This window comes from Bubalus kerabau, chromosome 13 (assembly GCF_029407905.1).
Source record: "Bubalus kerabau isolate K-KA32 ecotype Philippines breed swamp buffalo chromosome 13, PCC_UOA_SB_1v2, whole genome shotgun sequence".
In the NCBI taxonomy this organism is placed as follows: Eukaryota; Metazoa; Chordata; class Mammalia; order Artiodactyla; family Bovidae; genus Bubalus; species Bubalus kerabau.
Genome location: NC_073636.1, coordinates 148078 through 162491, shown reverse-complemented (window position 1 = coordinate 162491; position 14414 = coordinate 148078).

Here is a 14414-nt window from a genome sequence, read left to right as displayed (position 1 = left end):
CGGCATTCTCGTGTTACGCTGGGGATCTCAGCCTTCCCCTTGGGTTGGCCCTGGGAAGCCCAATCTTCCCCTCGGGTTGCGAGGGAAAGCTCGGGGTTGCGCTCGAGTCACTGCAGGGCCGAAGAGACCTCACCTAGGCGTGTGTCCGGGACCTACTCTTCCTCTCCAGGGAAGGCAGGGATCTCGGGGTTGCATTCCAGGCTCCCCCGGGGAGTCAGGCCTCGTCTCGAGGGGAAGCCAAGGACTCCGCTCTCCTCTCGAGTCGCGACGCGGTTCTCTTGGAGCCCCCTGAGCGGCCTCAAGGGAGTCCAGCCTCCTCTTCCGTTTGGAGAGAGGACCCGGGTTTGCTCTCCAGGCCATGCAGGAAAAGAAGGCCCTCAGCTCGCGAGGACGGGGGCGTCTCCGGGGTTTCCTCGAGCTGCGGCGCCCGTGGGGGTTTTCTCCCGAGGCACGACGAGGATCTCAGGGAGCCTCTCGTGCGGCGCCAGGGAAGTCAGGTCTCCATGCGCGTGGCGAGGGGGAGCGCGTCCTGGCTCTCGAGTCACGGGAGGGGACTAGGGCCTCGAGACGCATTGAAGAAGGACTCTCGAGGTGTTTCTCGGGGGGCGGTGGGAAACCCTCGTGTCCCTCGCCTTCTGCCGGGGACCTTAGGGAACTTGCCAGGGTGCCTCTGAGAGGCGAGGGATCCTGTGGAGGTGGCGGGGCCACTCGGGACTGCGCTGGATCTGGCGCAACGGAAGAGGGCCTCACCTCGAGGGGAGGCAGGCACCTCAGGCTGCCTCTCCGTTTTGGACTCCGACCGCAGGGTCCCTGCAGAGTTGGGACAGGAGAGTCAGGCCTCGTCTTGTCTGAGGAAGGGAACCCCGCTGGCCTCTCGAGTTGCTCAGGGGTTCTCAGGCCCCTCGGCGAGCTGTGTGTGGAACCCGCGGGTCTTTGCGGACGATGCACAGGGGTGGCAGTGCCCCTTCGTGTTGTGCCTTCACCCACAGGGTTGCCTTCGAAGACGGGTCCGGGCCTCGGGTCCTTCTCAAGAGCGGACCGGGGAATCGGGGGCGTTCGGCATGTGGCCCCACCCACGTGGCTCGTCTCGAATTTCCTCGTGAGACCGGCCTCATCCTGAGGTGCGCCGGGAAGGCCGGGAACCCCTTCCAGACCACGCAGGGGAATCGCCTCTCCTGTCGCGATCAGGAGGGGAGAAGGGGCTCAGAGGAAGCGGTGCCGGGACCCTCGGTGTTCCCCTCGGGGGACCCCGGCGTGTCGGGGGACTTTTGGGGGTCGCAGGAAGGCTGTCAGGGACCGTTTCGCCCTTCAGGGCGGAACAGGGGACTTCCCTTGAGACGTCGTGGCGGGCAAGGGCCTCATCTTGCCAAGAGGTGGGAACCACGTGGTTTTTCTCGAGTTGCGGCGGCATTCTCGAGTTACGACGGGGATCTCAGCCTTCCCCTTGGGTTGGCCCTGGGAAGCCCAATCTTCCCCTCGGGTTGCGAGGGAAAGCTGGCGGTTGCGCTCGAGTCACAGCAGGGCCGAAGAGACCTCAACTAGGCCTGTGTCCGGGACCTAATATTCCTCTCCAGGGAAGGCAGGGATCTCGGGTTTGCATTGCAGGCTCCCCCGGGGAGTCAGGCCTCGTCTCGAGGGGAAGCCAAGGACTCCGCTCTCCTCTCGAGTCGCGACACGGTTCTCTTGGAGCCCCCTGAGCGGCCTCAAGGGAGTCCAGCCTCCTCTTCCGTTTGGAGAGAGGACCCGGGATTGCTCTCCAGGCCATGCAGAAAAGAAGGCCCTCAGCTCGCGAGGACGGGGGCGTCTCCGGGGTTTCCTCGAGCTGCGGCGCCCGTGGGGGTTTTCTCCCGAGGCACGACGAGGATCTCAGGGAGCCTCTCGTGCGGCGCCAGGGAAGTCAGGTCTCCATGCGCGTGGCGAGGGGGAGCGCGTCCTGGCTCTCGAGTCACGGGAGGGGGCTAGGGCTTCGAGACGCGTTGAAGAAGGACTCTCGAGGTCTTTCTCGGGGGGCGGCGGGAAACCCTCGTGTCCCTCGCCTTCTGCCGGGGACCTTAGGGAACTTCCCAGGGTGCCTCTGAGAGGCGAGGGATCCTGTGGAGGTGGCGGGGCCCCTCGGGACTCCGCTGGGTCTGGCGCAACAGAAGAGGGCCTCACCTCGAGGGGAGGCAGGCACCTCAGGCTTCCTCTGCGTTTCGGACTCCGACCGCAGGGTCCCTGCAGAGTTGGGACAGGAGAGTCAGGCCTCGTCTTGTCTGAGGAAGGGAACCCCGCTGGCCTCTCGAGTTGCTCAGGGGGTCTCAGGCCCCTCGGCGAGCTGTGTGTGGAACCCGCGGGTCTTTGCGGACGATGCACGGGGGTGGCAGTGCCCCTTCGTGTTGTGCCTTCACCCACAGGGTTGCCTTCGAAGAGGGGTCCGGGCCTCGGGTCCTTCTCAAGAGCGGACCGGGGAATCGGGGGCGTTCGGCATGTGGCCCCACCCACGTGGCTTGTCTCGAATTTCCTCGTGATACCGGCCTCATCCTGAGGTGCGCCGGGAAGGCCGGGAACCCCTTCCAGACCACGCAGGGGAATCGCCTCTCCTGTCGCGATCAGGAGGGGAGAAGGGGCTCAGAGGAAGCGGTGCCGGGACCCTCGGTGTTCCCCTCGGGGGAACCCGGCGTGTCGGGGGACTTTTGGGGGTCGCAGGAAGGCTGTCAGGGACCGTTTCGCCATTCAGGGCGGAACAGGGGACTTCCCTTGAGACGCCCTCGTGGGCAAGGGCCTCATCTTGCCAAGAGGTGGGAACCACGTGGTTTTTCTCGAGTTGCGGCGCGATTCTAGAGTTACGACGGGGATCTCAGCCTTTCCCTTGGGTTGGCCCTGGGAAGCCCAATCTTCCCCTCGGTTTGCGAGGGAAAGCTGAGGGTTACGCTCGAGTCACTGCAGGGCCAAAGAGACCTCATCTAGGCGTGTGTCCAGGACCTAGTGCTCCTCTCCAGGGAAGACAAGGATCTCGGGGTTGCATCCCATGCTCCCCCGGGGAGTCAGACCTCGCCTCGAGGGGAAGCAAAGGATCCGCTCTCCTCCCGAGTCGCGACGCGGATATCTTGGTGCCCCCTGAGTGGCCTCAAGGGAGTCCAGCCTCCTCTTCACTTTTGAGAGAGGACTCGTGATTACTCTCCAGGCCCGGCAGGAAAAGAAGGCCCTCACCTCGCGAGGACGGTGGCATCTCAGGGGTTTCCTCGAGCTGCGGCACCCGTGGGGGTTTTCTCCCGAGGCACGACGAGGATCTCAGGGAGCCTCTCGTGCGGCCCCAGGGAAGTCATGTCTCCATGCACGTGGCGAGGAGGAGCGCGTCATTGTTCTCGAGTCATGGGAGGGGACCAGGGCCTCGAGACGCGTTGAAGAAGGACTCTCGAGGTCTTTCTCGGGTTGCAGCGGGAAACCCTCGTTTCTCCCGACTTCTGCCGGGGACCTGAGGAAACTTCCCAGGGTGCCCCTGAGAGGTGAGGGACGCTGTGAATTTGGCGGGGCCTCTTGGTACTCCACTGGGTTTGTCGCAATGGAAGAGGGCCTCATCTCGAGTGGAGGCAGGAACCTCAGTCTTCCTCTCCAATTCTGACTCTGATCGTAGTGTCCCTGCAGAGTTGGGACAGGAGAGTCAGGCTATGTCTTTTCTGAGGAATGGAACTCCGCTTGCCTCTCGAGTTGTTCATAGGGTTTCAGGCCCCTTGTCAAACTGTGTGTGGAATCTGCAGGTTTTTCCAGACGATGCATGGGGGTGTCAGTGACCCTTCGTTTTGTGTCTTCATCCACAGGGTTGCCTTCGAAGAGGTGTCCGGGCATCGTGTTCTTATGAAGAGCGGCCTGGGAAATCGGGGTCGTTCAGCATTTGGCACCACCCACGTGGCTAGTCTCGAATTTCCTCATGAAACCGGCCTCATCCTGAGGTGTGCCGCGAAGGTCATGAAACCCTTCCAGACAAAGCAGAGGAATCGACCCTCCTGTGGCGATCAGGAGGGGAGAAGTGGCTCAGATGTTGTGCTGCTGGGAACCTCGGTGTTTCCCTCAAGTGAGACAGGTATGTCGGGTAACTTTTGGGGTCGCATAACGCATTCCAAGTACCGTTTCGCTCTTCAAATTGGAACGTGGGACTTCTCTTGGGGTGCTCCAGCGGGCAAGGGCCTCATCTTGGAATGACTGGGGAACCACTTGGTTTTTCTCTAGTTGCGGTGGGATATTTGAGTTACCACAGGGAATTCATGCTTCCTCTTGTGTTGGCCCACAAAAGTCTTATCTTCCATTCGAGATTCGAGGAAGAGCTGGAGGTGCGCTCTAGTCACTGAAGGCAAAAGAGACCCCACCAAGGCTTGTGTGCAGGACCTAATGTTCATGTCAAGGGGCGACAGGAATCTCGGGGTTGCATTCCAGACTCACCCTGGAGTCAGGCCTCGTCTCGAGGGGAAGCAAAGGACTCTGCTCTCCTCTCGAGTCGGACGGGTATGTCTTGGAGCCCACTGAGTGGCTTAAAGGGAGTCAAACCTCCTCTGGTGTTTGGAGGGAGGACACGGGATTGCTCTCCAGGCAATGCAGGAAAAGAAGGCCCTCATCTCCCGATGACTGGGGCGTCTCGTAGGTTTTCTCGAGCTGTGGCGCTAGTGTGGGGTTTCTCACGAAGTAAGACTGGGAGCTCAGTGAGCCTCTCATGTGGTGCCAGGGCAGTCAGGTCTCTATGCACGTGGTGAGAGGGAGGCCGTCATTGTTCTCGAGTCATGGTAGGGGAATTGGGCCTGAAAACGTGTTAAAGAAGGACTCTCGAGGTCTTTCTTGGGTTGCAGCAGGAAACCCTGGGTTCCATCGACTTGTGCCAGTGACCTCAGGAAGCTTCTGAGCGTGCCTCTGAGAAGTCAGGGTCACTGTGGAGTTGGGAGGGGCCTCTCGGAACTCCACTGGGTTTGGTGCAATGGAAGAGGGCCTCATGACAAGTTGAGGCAGGAACCATAGGGTTCCTCTCCTGGCTTCGAATGCGCCGGATCTGACTCGGATCGCAGAGTGCCTGCAGAGTTGGGACAGGAGAGTCAGGCCTCGTCTTGTGTGGAGGAATGGAACTCCGCTTGACTCTCGCGTTGTTCATGGGGTGACAGGCCACTTGTCGATTTGTATGTGGAACTTGCGGGTTTTTCTGGACGATGCACTGGGGTGTCACTGCCCCTTCGTGTTGTGCCTTGTTCCACAGGATTGCCTTCGAGTTGGGTTCTGCCATCGGGTTCTTATCAAGAGCGGACCAGGGAATTGGGGTCTTTTGGCATGTCGCACCACCCACGAGGCTATGTCTCGAATTTCCTCGTGAGACTGGCCTCATCTTGATGTGCGCCAGGAAGGTCGGGAACGCCTTCCAGACAAAGCAGGGGAATCGAACCTCCTGTCGCGATCAAGAGGGGAGAAGAGTCTCAGATGAAGTGGTGCCGGGAACCTCGGTGTTCTCCTCAAGTGAGACTGGTATGTCGGGGAACTTTTGGGGTCGCATCAAGGATTCCAAATAACTTTTCGCTCTTCAATACGGAACGTGGGACTTCTCTTGAGACGCTGTAGCGGGCAAGGGCCTCATCTTTCGATGACGGGGGAACCACGTGGTTTTTCTTGAGTTGGGGCGGGATTCTCGAGTTACAACCGGGAATTCAGGCTTCCTCTTCAACTGGCCTAGGGAAGTCCAGTTTTCATTCGAATTGTGAGTTAGAACTGGGGATTGCTCTCGAGACACTGCAGGGCCAAATAGACCTCATCTAGGCTTGTGTCCAGGACCTAATGTTCCTCTGCTGGGGCGAAAGCGATCTCAGCATTGCATTCTCGACTCACCCGGGGAGTCAGGCCTCGTCTCGAGGGGAAGCCAAGGACACCGCTCTCCTGTCAAGTCGCGACGGGTATATCTTGGAGCTCACTGTGTGGCCTAAAATGAGTCAAGCCTCCTGTGAAGTTTGGAGAGAGGACTCAGGATTGCTCTCCAGGCCATACAGCAAAAGAAGGCCCTCATCTCGTGAGGACTGGGGCGTCTCGTGGGTATTCTCGAGCTGCGGCTCCAGTGTGGTGTTGCTCACGAGGTATAATGGGAGCTCAGGGAGCCTCTCCTGTGGCGCCAGGGAAGTCAGGTTTCTATGCGCGTGGCTAGGGGGAGCGCATCATTGCTCTCGAGTCATGGTAGGGGAATCGCACCTCAAGACGCGTTGAAGAAGGACTCTCGAGGTCTTTTACGGGTTGGGGCAGGAAACCCTTGGTTCCCTCGACTTGTGCCGGTGATCTCAGGAAGGTCTAAGGGTGCCTCTGAGAAGTCAGGGATACTGTGCAGTTGGGAGGGGTCTCTCGGGACTCCACTGGGTTCGGTGCAATGGAAGAGGGCCTCATCTCGAGTGGAGGCAGGAAACTCATGTTTCCTCTCCTGACTTCCCCTGGGCCAGATCTGACTCGGATCGCAGTTTCGCTGCAGAGTTCGAACAGGAGAGTCAGGCCTCGTCTTGTGTGGAGGAATGGAACTCTGCTTGCCTCTCCAGTTGTTCACGGGGTGACAGGTCACTTCTCGAGCTGTGTGTGGTACCTGCGGGTTTCTCCGGACGATACCCAGGGGTGTCAGTGCCCCTAAGTGTTGTGCCTTCATCAAAAGGGTTATCTTCAAAGAGGTGTCCGGGCATCAGGATCTTATCAAGAGCGGACCGGGAAATCGGGGTCTTTCAGCATGTGTCACCATCCAAGTGGCTATGTCTCGAATATCCTCGTGAGACCGGCCTCATCCTGAGATGCACCGGGAAAGGTGGGAACCCCTTCAAGACAAAACAGGGGAATCGACCCTCCTGTCGCGATCAGGAGGGGAGAAGGGGCCCAGATGTAGTGGTGCCGGGAACCTCGGTGTTCTCCTCGAGTCAGACTGGTGTGTCGAGGAACTTTTGAGGGCGCATCAAGGGTGCCAATACCGTTTCGCACTTCAAGACGGAACGTGGGACTTCTCTTGAGACGCTGTAGGGGGCAAGGGCCTCATCTTGGGATGACGGGGGAACCACGTGGCGTTTCTCGAGTTGTGGCGGGATTCTCGAGTTTCGACGGGGAATACAGTCTTCCTCATGTGTTGGGCCAGGGAAGTCCTATCTTCCATTCGAGTTTCAAGGGAGAGCTGGGGATTGCTCTTGAGTCACTGCAGGGCAAAATAGACCTCATCTAGGCTTGTGTCCAGGACTTAATGCTCGTCCCTAGGGGCGACAGGGATCTTGGGGTTGCATACCAGACTCACCCGGGGAATCAGGCCTCGTCTCGAGGGGAAGCAAAGAACTCCGCTGTCCTTTTGAGTCGCGATGGGTATCTCTTGGAGCCCACTGTGTGCCCTAAAGGGAGTCAAGCCTCCTGTGGTGTTTGGATAGAGGACTCGGGATTCCTGTCCAGGCCATGCAGGAAAAGAAGGCCCTCATCTCGCGATGATGGCGGCGTCTCGTGGGTTTTCTGGACTGCCGCGCTAGTGCCGGGTTTCTGACGAGGTACGAGAGGGAGCTCAGGGAGCCTCTCGTGTGGCGCCAGGGAAGTCAGGTCCCCATGAGATGGCTAGGGGGAGCTCGTCATTGCTCTCGAGTCATGGTAGGGTAATCGGGCCTCAAGACGGGTTGAAGAAGGACTCTCGAGGTCTTTCTCGGGTCACTGCATAAAACCCAGGGTTCCCTTGACTTGTGCCTGCGACCTCAGGGAGCTTCTCAGAGTGCCTCTGAGAAGTCAGGGATACTGTGCAGTTTGGAGGGGCCTCTCGAGACTCCTCTGCATTTGGTGGAATGTAAGAGGGACTCATCTCGAGTTGAAGCAGGAACCTCAGTGTTCCTCTCCATTTCTGACTCAGATCGCAAGGTCCCTGCATGTTGGTACAGGAGAGTCAGGCCTCGTCTTTTCTGGAGGATGGGACTCCTCTTGCCTCTCGAGTTGTTCTCGAGGTGACAGGCCACTTGTCGAGCTGTGTGTGTAACCTGCCCGTTTTTCCAGATGATGCACAGGTGTGTTAGTGCCCCTTCGTGTTGTACCTTCATACTCAAGGCTGCCTTCCAAGAGGTGTCCGAGCATCGGATTCTTATCAAGAGCGGACCGGGAAATTGGAGTCTTTCAGCAAGTGGCACCACCCACAAAGCTACGTATCGAATTTCCCCATGAGACCGGCCTCATCCTGAGTTGTGCAGGGAAGGTCGGGCCCCCTTGCAGACAAAGCAGGGGAATCGACCCACCGGTCACGATCAGGAGGGGAGAAGGGGCTTAAATGAAGTGGTGCCGGGAACCTCGGTGTTCCCCTTGAGTGAGACCGGCGTGTTGGGGGACTTTTGGGGTCGCATCAAGGGTGCCAAGTACCGTTTCGCATTTCAAGACGGAACCTGGGACATCTTTTGAAACGCTGTAGCGGGCAAGGGCCTCATCTTGCGATGACGGGAGAACCACGTGGTTTTGCTCGAGATGCGGCGGGATTCTCGAGTTATGACCGGGAATTTAGGCTTCCTTTTGTTGGCCTTGAAATCCAATCTTCCTTTCGGGTTGCGAGGGGGAGCTGGGGATTGCGCTAGAGTCACTGCAGGGCAAAAGAGACCTAATCTAGGCTTGTGTCCAGGATCTAACGTTGCTCTCCAGGGGCGACAGGGATCTCGGGTTTGCATTCCAGACTCATCCGGGGAGTCAGTTCTCACCTCGAGGGTAAGCAAAGAATTCCGCTCTCGTCTCGAGTCGCGATGGGTATCTCTTGGAGCCCACTGTGTGTACTAAAGGGAGTCAAGCCTCCTGTGGAGTTTGGAGAGAGGACTCGGGATTGGACTCCAGGCCATGCAGGAAAAGAAGGCCCTCATCTCGAGATGACGGTGGCGTCTCGTGGGTTTTCTCGAGCTGCGGCGCCAGTGTGGGGTGTCTCATGAAGTACCACGGGGATCTCAGGGAGCCTCTTGTATGGCGCCAGGAAAATCCAGTATTCCATTCGAGTTGCAAGTTAGAACTGGGGTTTGCTCTCCAGTCACTGCAGGGCAAAATAGACCTCATCTACGCTTGTGTCCAGGACCTAGTGTTCCACTACTGGGCCAACAGGGATCTCAGGGTTGCATTCTCGACTCACCCGGGGAGTCAGGCCTCGTCTTGAGGGGAAAAAAAGGACTCCGCTCTCCTGTCGAGTCGCGACAGGTATCTCTTGGAGCCCACTGCGTGGCGTAAAGGGAGTGAAGCCTCCTATGGAGTTTGGAGATGACTCGGGATTGTTTTCCTGGCCATGCAGGAAAAAAGGCCCTCATCTCGCGATGACGGGGGCATCTCGTGGGTTTTCTCCAGCTGCGGCGCCAGTATCAGATTTCTCACGAGGTACAACGGGGAGCTCAGAGAGCCTCTCGTGTGGTGCTAGGGACGTCAGGTCTCCGTGCGTGTGGTGAAGGGGAGTGCGTGATTGCTCTCGAGTCATAGTAGGCGAATCGGGCCTCAAGACGCATTGAAGAAGGACTCTTGAGGTCTTTCTCGGGTTGCGGCAGGGAACCCTGGGTTCCCTTGATTTGTGTCGGTGACCTCAGGCAACTTCTAAGGGTGCCTCTGAGAAGTCAGGCACACTGTGGATTTGGGAGGGGCCTTTCGTTACTCAACTGGGTTTGGTGCAATCGAAGAGGGCCTCATCTCGAATGGAGGCAGGAACCTCAGGGGTCCTCTCCATATGTGACTCGGGTCGCAGGGTACCTGCAGAGTATGGACAAGAGAGTCACGCCTCGTCTTCTGTGGAGGAATGGATTTCCCCTTGCCTTTCGAGTTGTTCACGGAGTGACAGGCCACTTGTTGAGCTGAGTGTGGAACCTGCGGGTTTTTCTGGACGATGCACGGGGGTGTCAGTGCCCCTTCGTGTTGTGCCTTCATCCACAGGGTTGCCTTCAAAGAGGTTTCCGGGCATCGGGTTCTTTTCAAGAGCGTACCGGAAAATTGGGGTCTTTCAGCATGTGGTACCACCCACGAGGCTACGTCTCGAATTTCCTCGGGAGACCGGCCTCATCCTGAGGTGCGCCAGGAAGCTCGGGAACCCCTTGCAGACAAAGCAGGGGAATCGACCCACCGGTCGCAATCAGAAGGGGAGAAGGGGCTCAGATGAAGTGGTGCCGGGAACCTCGGTGGTCCCCTCGAGTGAGACCAGTATGTCACGGCACTTTTGAGGTCGCATCAAGGGTGCCAAGTACAGTTTCGCACTTCAAGACGGAACGTGGGAATTCTCTGGAGATGCTGTAGCGGGCAAGGGCCTCATATTGCGATGACGAGGGAAACACGTGGTTTTTCTCGAGTTGAGGCGGGATTCTCGAGTTACAATGGGGAATTCAGGCTTCCTCTTGTGTTGGCCCAGGAAGTCCAATCTTCCATTCAACTTGTCAGAGGGAGCTGGGGGTTGCTCTCGAGTCACTTCAGGGCAAAGAGTCCTCATCTAGGCTTGGGTCCAGGACGTAATGTCCCTCTCCAGGGGCGACAGGGATATCGGGGTCGCATTCCAGTCTCACCCGGTGGGTCACGCCTCGTCTCGAGTGGAAGCAAAGGACTCCACTATCCTCTCGAGTCGCGACGCGTAACTCTTGGAGCCCAATGAGTGGCCTAAAGGGAGTCAAGCGTCCTGTGTAGCTTGGACAGAAGGTTCACGCTTGATCTGCATACCATGCAGTTAAAGATGGCCCTCCTCTCGTGATGACGGGGGCGTCTCATGGGTTTTCTCGAGCTGCGGCGCCAGTGTGGGGTTTCTCACGAGATATGATGGGGAGTTCAGGGAGCCTCTCGTGCGGCGCCAGAGAAGCCTGACTCCATGCGTGTGGCCAGGCAGATCGCGTCATTGCTCTCGAGTCATGGGAGGGACTAGGGCCTCAAGAGGCATTTAAGAAGGACTCTCAAGGTCTTTCTTGGGTTGGGGCGGGAAACACTCGTTTCCATCGACCTCTAAGGGGACCTTAGGGAACTTCCCAGGTGCCTCTGAGAGGTGAGGGATACTGAGGAGTTAGAGGGGCCTCTCGGGACTCCACTAGGTTTGACGAAATGAAAGAGGGCCTCATCTCGATTGGAGGCAGGAACCTCAGGCTTCCTCTCCATTTCTGACTCCGACCGCAGGGTCCCTGCAGAGTTGGGACAGGAGAGTCAGGCCTCGTCTTGTCTGAGTAACGGAACTCTGCTTGCCTCTCGAGTCGTTCAGGGGGTCTCAGGGCCCTTGACAAGCTGTTAGTGGAACCTGCGGGTGTTTCCAGAAGATGCATGGGGGTGTCAGTGCCCCTTCGTTTTGTGCCTTCCCCCACAGGGTTTCCTTCAAAGAGGTGTCCGGGCATCGGGTTCATTTCAAGAGCGGACCGGGAAATCGGGGTCATTCGGCATGTGGCACCACCCACGTGGCTCATCTCGAATTTCCTCGTGAGACCAGCATCATCCTGAGGTGCGCCGGGAAGGCCGGGAACACCTTCCACACAAAGTAGGGGAATCGATTCTCCTGTCGCGATCAGGAGGGGAGATGGGGCTCAGATGAAGTGGTGCCGGGACCCTCGGTGTTCCACTCGAGGGAACCCGGCGTTTCAGGGAACTTTAGGGGTCGCATCAAGGGAGCCAAGTACCGTTTCCCACTTCAGGACGGAACATGGGACTTCCCTGGAGACGCTATAGAGGGCAAGGGCCTCATCCTGTGAAGACGTTGGAACCACGTCGTTTTTCTCGAGTTGCATCGGGATTCTCGAAAACGACAGGAATTTCAGGCTTCCTCTTGGGTTGGCCCTGGGAAGCCCAATCTTCAATTCGAGTTGCGATGGAAAGCTGGGGGTTCTGCTCGAGTCAATACAGGGCCAAAGAGACCTCATCGAGGCGTGTGTCCAGGACCTAATATTCCTCTCAAGGGAAGACAGGGATCACGGGTTTCCATTCCAGACTCCCCCGGGGGGTCAGGACTCGCCTGGAGGGGAAGCAAAGGACTCCGCTTTCCTCTCAAGTCGCGACACGGTTCTCTTGGAGCCCACTGAGTGGACTCAAGGGTGTCGAGCCTCCTCTTCAGTTTGGAGAGAGGACCCGGGATTGCTCTCCAGGCCAGGCAGGAAAAGAAGGCCCTCATCTCGCGATGACGGGGGCGTCTCATGGGTTTCCTCAGGCTGCTGCGCTCATGGAGGTTTTCTCACGAGGCACGACGAGGACCTCAGGGAGCCTCTCGTGCGGCGCCAGGGAAGTCAGGTCCCCATGCGCATGGCGAGGGGGAGCTGGTCATCACTCTCGAGTCATGGGAAACGGCTAGGTCCTCAAGAGGCGTTGAAGAAGGACTCTCGAGGTCTTTCTCGGGTTGTGGCGGGAAACCCTCGTTTCCCTCGACTTCTGCAGGGGACCTTAGTGAACTTCCCACGGTGCCTCTGAGAGGTGAGGGATGCTGTGTAGTTGGCAGGGCCTCTCGGGACTCTGCTGGGTTCGGCGCAATGGAAGAGGGCCTCATCTCGAGGGGAGGCAGGAACCTCAGGCCTCCTCTCGGTTTCGGACTCCGAATGCACGGTCCCTGCAGGGTTGGGACAGGAGAGTCATGCCTCGTCTTGTCTGAGGAATGGAATTCTGGTTGCCTCTCGAGTTGTTCCGGGAGTCTCAGGCCCCTTGTCGAGCTGTGTGTAGACCCTGCGGGTTTTTCCGGATGATGCACGGGGGTGTCAGTGCCCCTTCGTGTTGTGCCTTCACCCACAGGGTTGCCTTCGAAGACGTGTCCGGGCATCGGGTTCTTATCAAGAGCGGACCGGAAAATCGGAGTCGTTCGGCACGTGGCACCTCACACGTGGCTAGTCTCGAATTTCCTCCTGAGACCGGCCTCATCCTGAGGTGCGCCAGGAAGGCCGGGAACCCCTTCCAGACAAAGCAGGGGAATCGACTCTCCTGTCGCGATCAGGAGGGGAGAAGGGGCTCAGATGAAGTGGTGCCGGGACCCTCGGTGTTCCCCTCGAGGGAACCCAGCGTGTCGGGGAACTTTTGCGGTCGCATCAAGGGTGTCAAGTACCGTTTCGCCCTTCAGGGCGGAACATGGGACTTCCCTGGAGACACCGGGAACTTCGGTGTTCCCCTGGAGTGAGACCGGTATGTTGGGGAACTTTGGGGTCGCATCAAGGGTGCCAAGTAGCATTTCGAACTTTAAGATGGAACGTGGGACTTCTCTTGAGACTCTAGCTGGCAAGGGCCTCATATTGCGATGAAGGGGGAACCACATGGTTTTTAAGACTTGAGGCTGAATTCTCGAATTACGATGGGAAATTCAGACTTCCTCTTGTGTTGACCGTGGGAAGACCAATCTTCCATTCAAATTGTGAGGGAGAGATGGAGGTTGCTCTCGAGTCACTGTAGGGCAAAATAGACCTCATCTAGGCTTGTGTCTAGGACATAATGTTCCACTCCAGGGGTGACATGGATCTCGGGGTTGCATTCCAAACTCACCCGGGGAGTCAGGCCTCGTCTCCAGGGAAGCAAAGGACTCCGCTCTCCTCTCGAGTCGCACCGGGTATTTCTTGGACCCAACTGAGTGGCCTAAAGGGAGTCAATACTCCTGTGAAGTTTGGAGAGAGGACCAGGAATTGCTCTCCAGGTCAGGCAGGAAAAGAAGGCCCCCATCTCTCCTTGACGGGGGCATCTTGTGGTTTTTCTCGAACTGCGGCGCCAGTGTGGGTTTTCTCACGAGGTACGATGGGGTACTCAGGGAGCCTCTTGTGTGGTACTAGGGAAGTCAGTTTTCCTGCTTGTGGCGAGGGGAGCGCGTCCTTGCTCTGGAGTCATGGTAGGGGAATCGGGCATCAAGAGACGTTGAAAAAGGACTCTCCAAGTCTTTCTCGGGTTACTTCAGGAAACTCTGGGTTCCCTCGACTTGTGCCAGTGACCTCAGGTAGCTTCTCAGGGAGCCTCTGAGAATTCAGGGATACTGTGGTGTTGGGAGGGGCCTCTCGGGACACCACTGAGTTTGGTTCAATGGAAGAGGGCCTCTTCTCTAGTTGAGGCAGGAACCTCAGGGTTCCTCTCCATTTCTGACTCCAATTGCAGGGTCCCTGAAGAGTTGGGACAGGAGAGTAAGGCCTCGTCATGTGTGAAGGAATGCAACTTCACTTGCCTCTCGAGTTGTTCACGGGGTGACAGTCCACATTTGGAGCTGTGAGTGGAATCTGCGGGTTTTTCCAGACGATGCATGGGGATGTCAGTGTCCCTTCGTGTTGTGCCTTCATCCACAGGGTTGCCTTCGAAGAGATGTCCGGGCGTCAGGTTCTTATCTAGAGTGGACCGGGAATTCGGGATCTTTCAGCATATGGCACCAACCATGAGGCTACTTTTCGAATTTCCTCATGAGACCGGCCTCATCTGGAGGTTCGCGGGGAACGTCGGGAACCCCTTGCAGACAAAACATGGGAATCGACCCTTCTGTCGCGATCAGGAGGGGTGAAGGGGCTCACAGG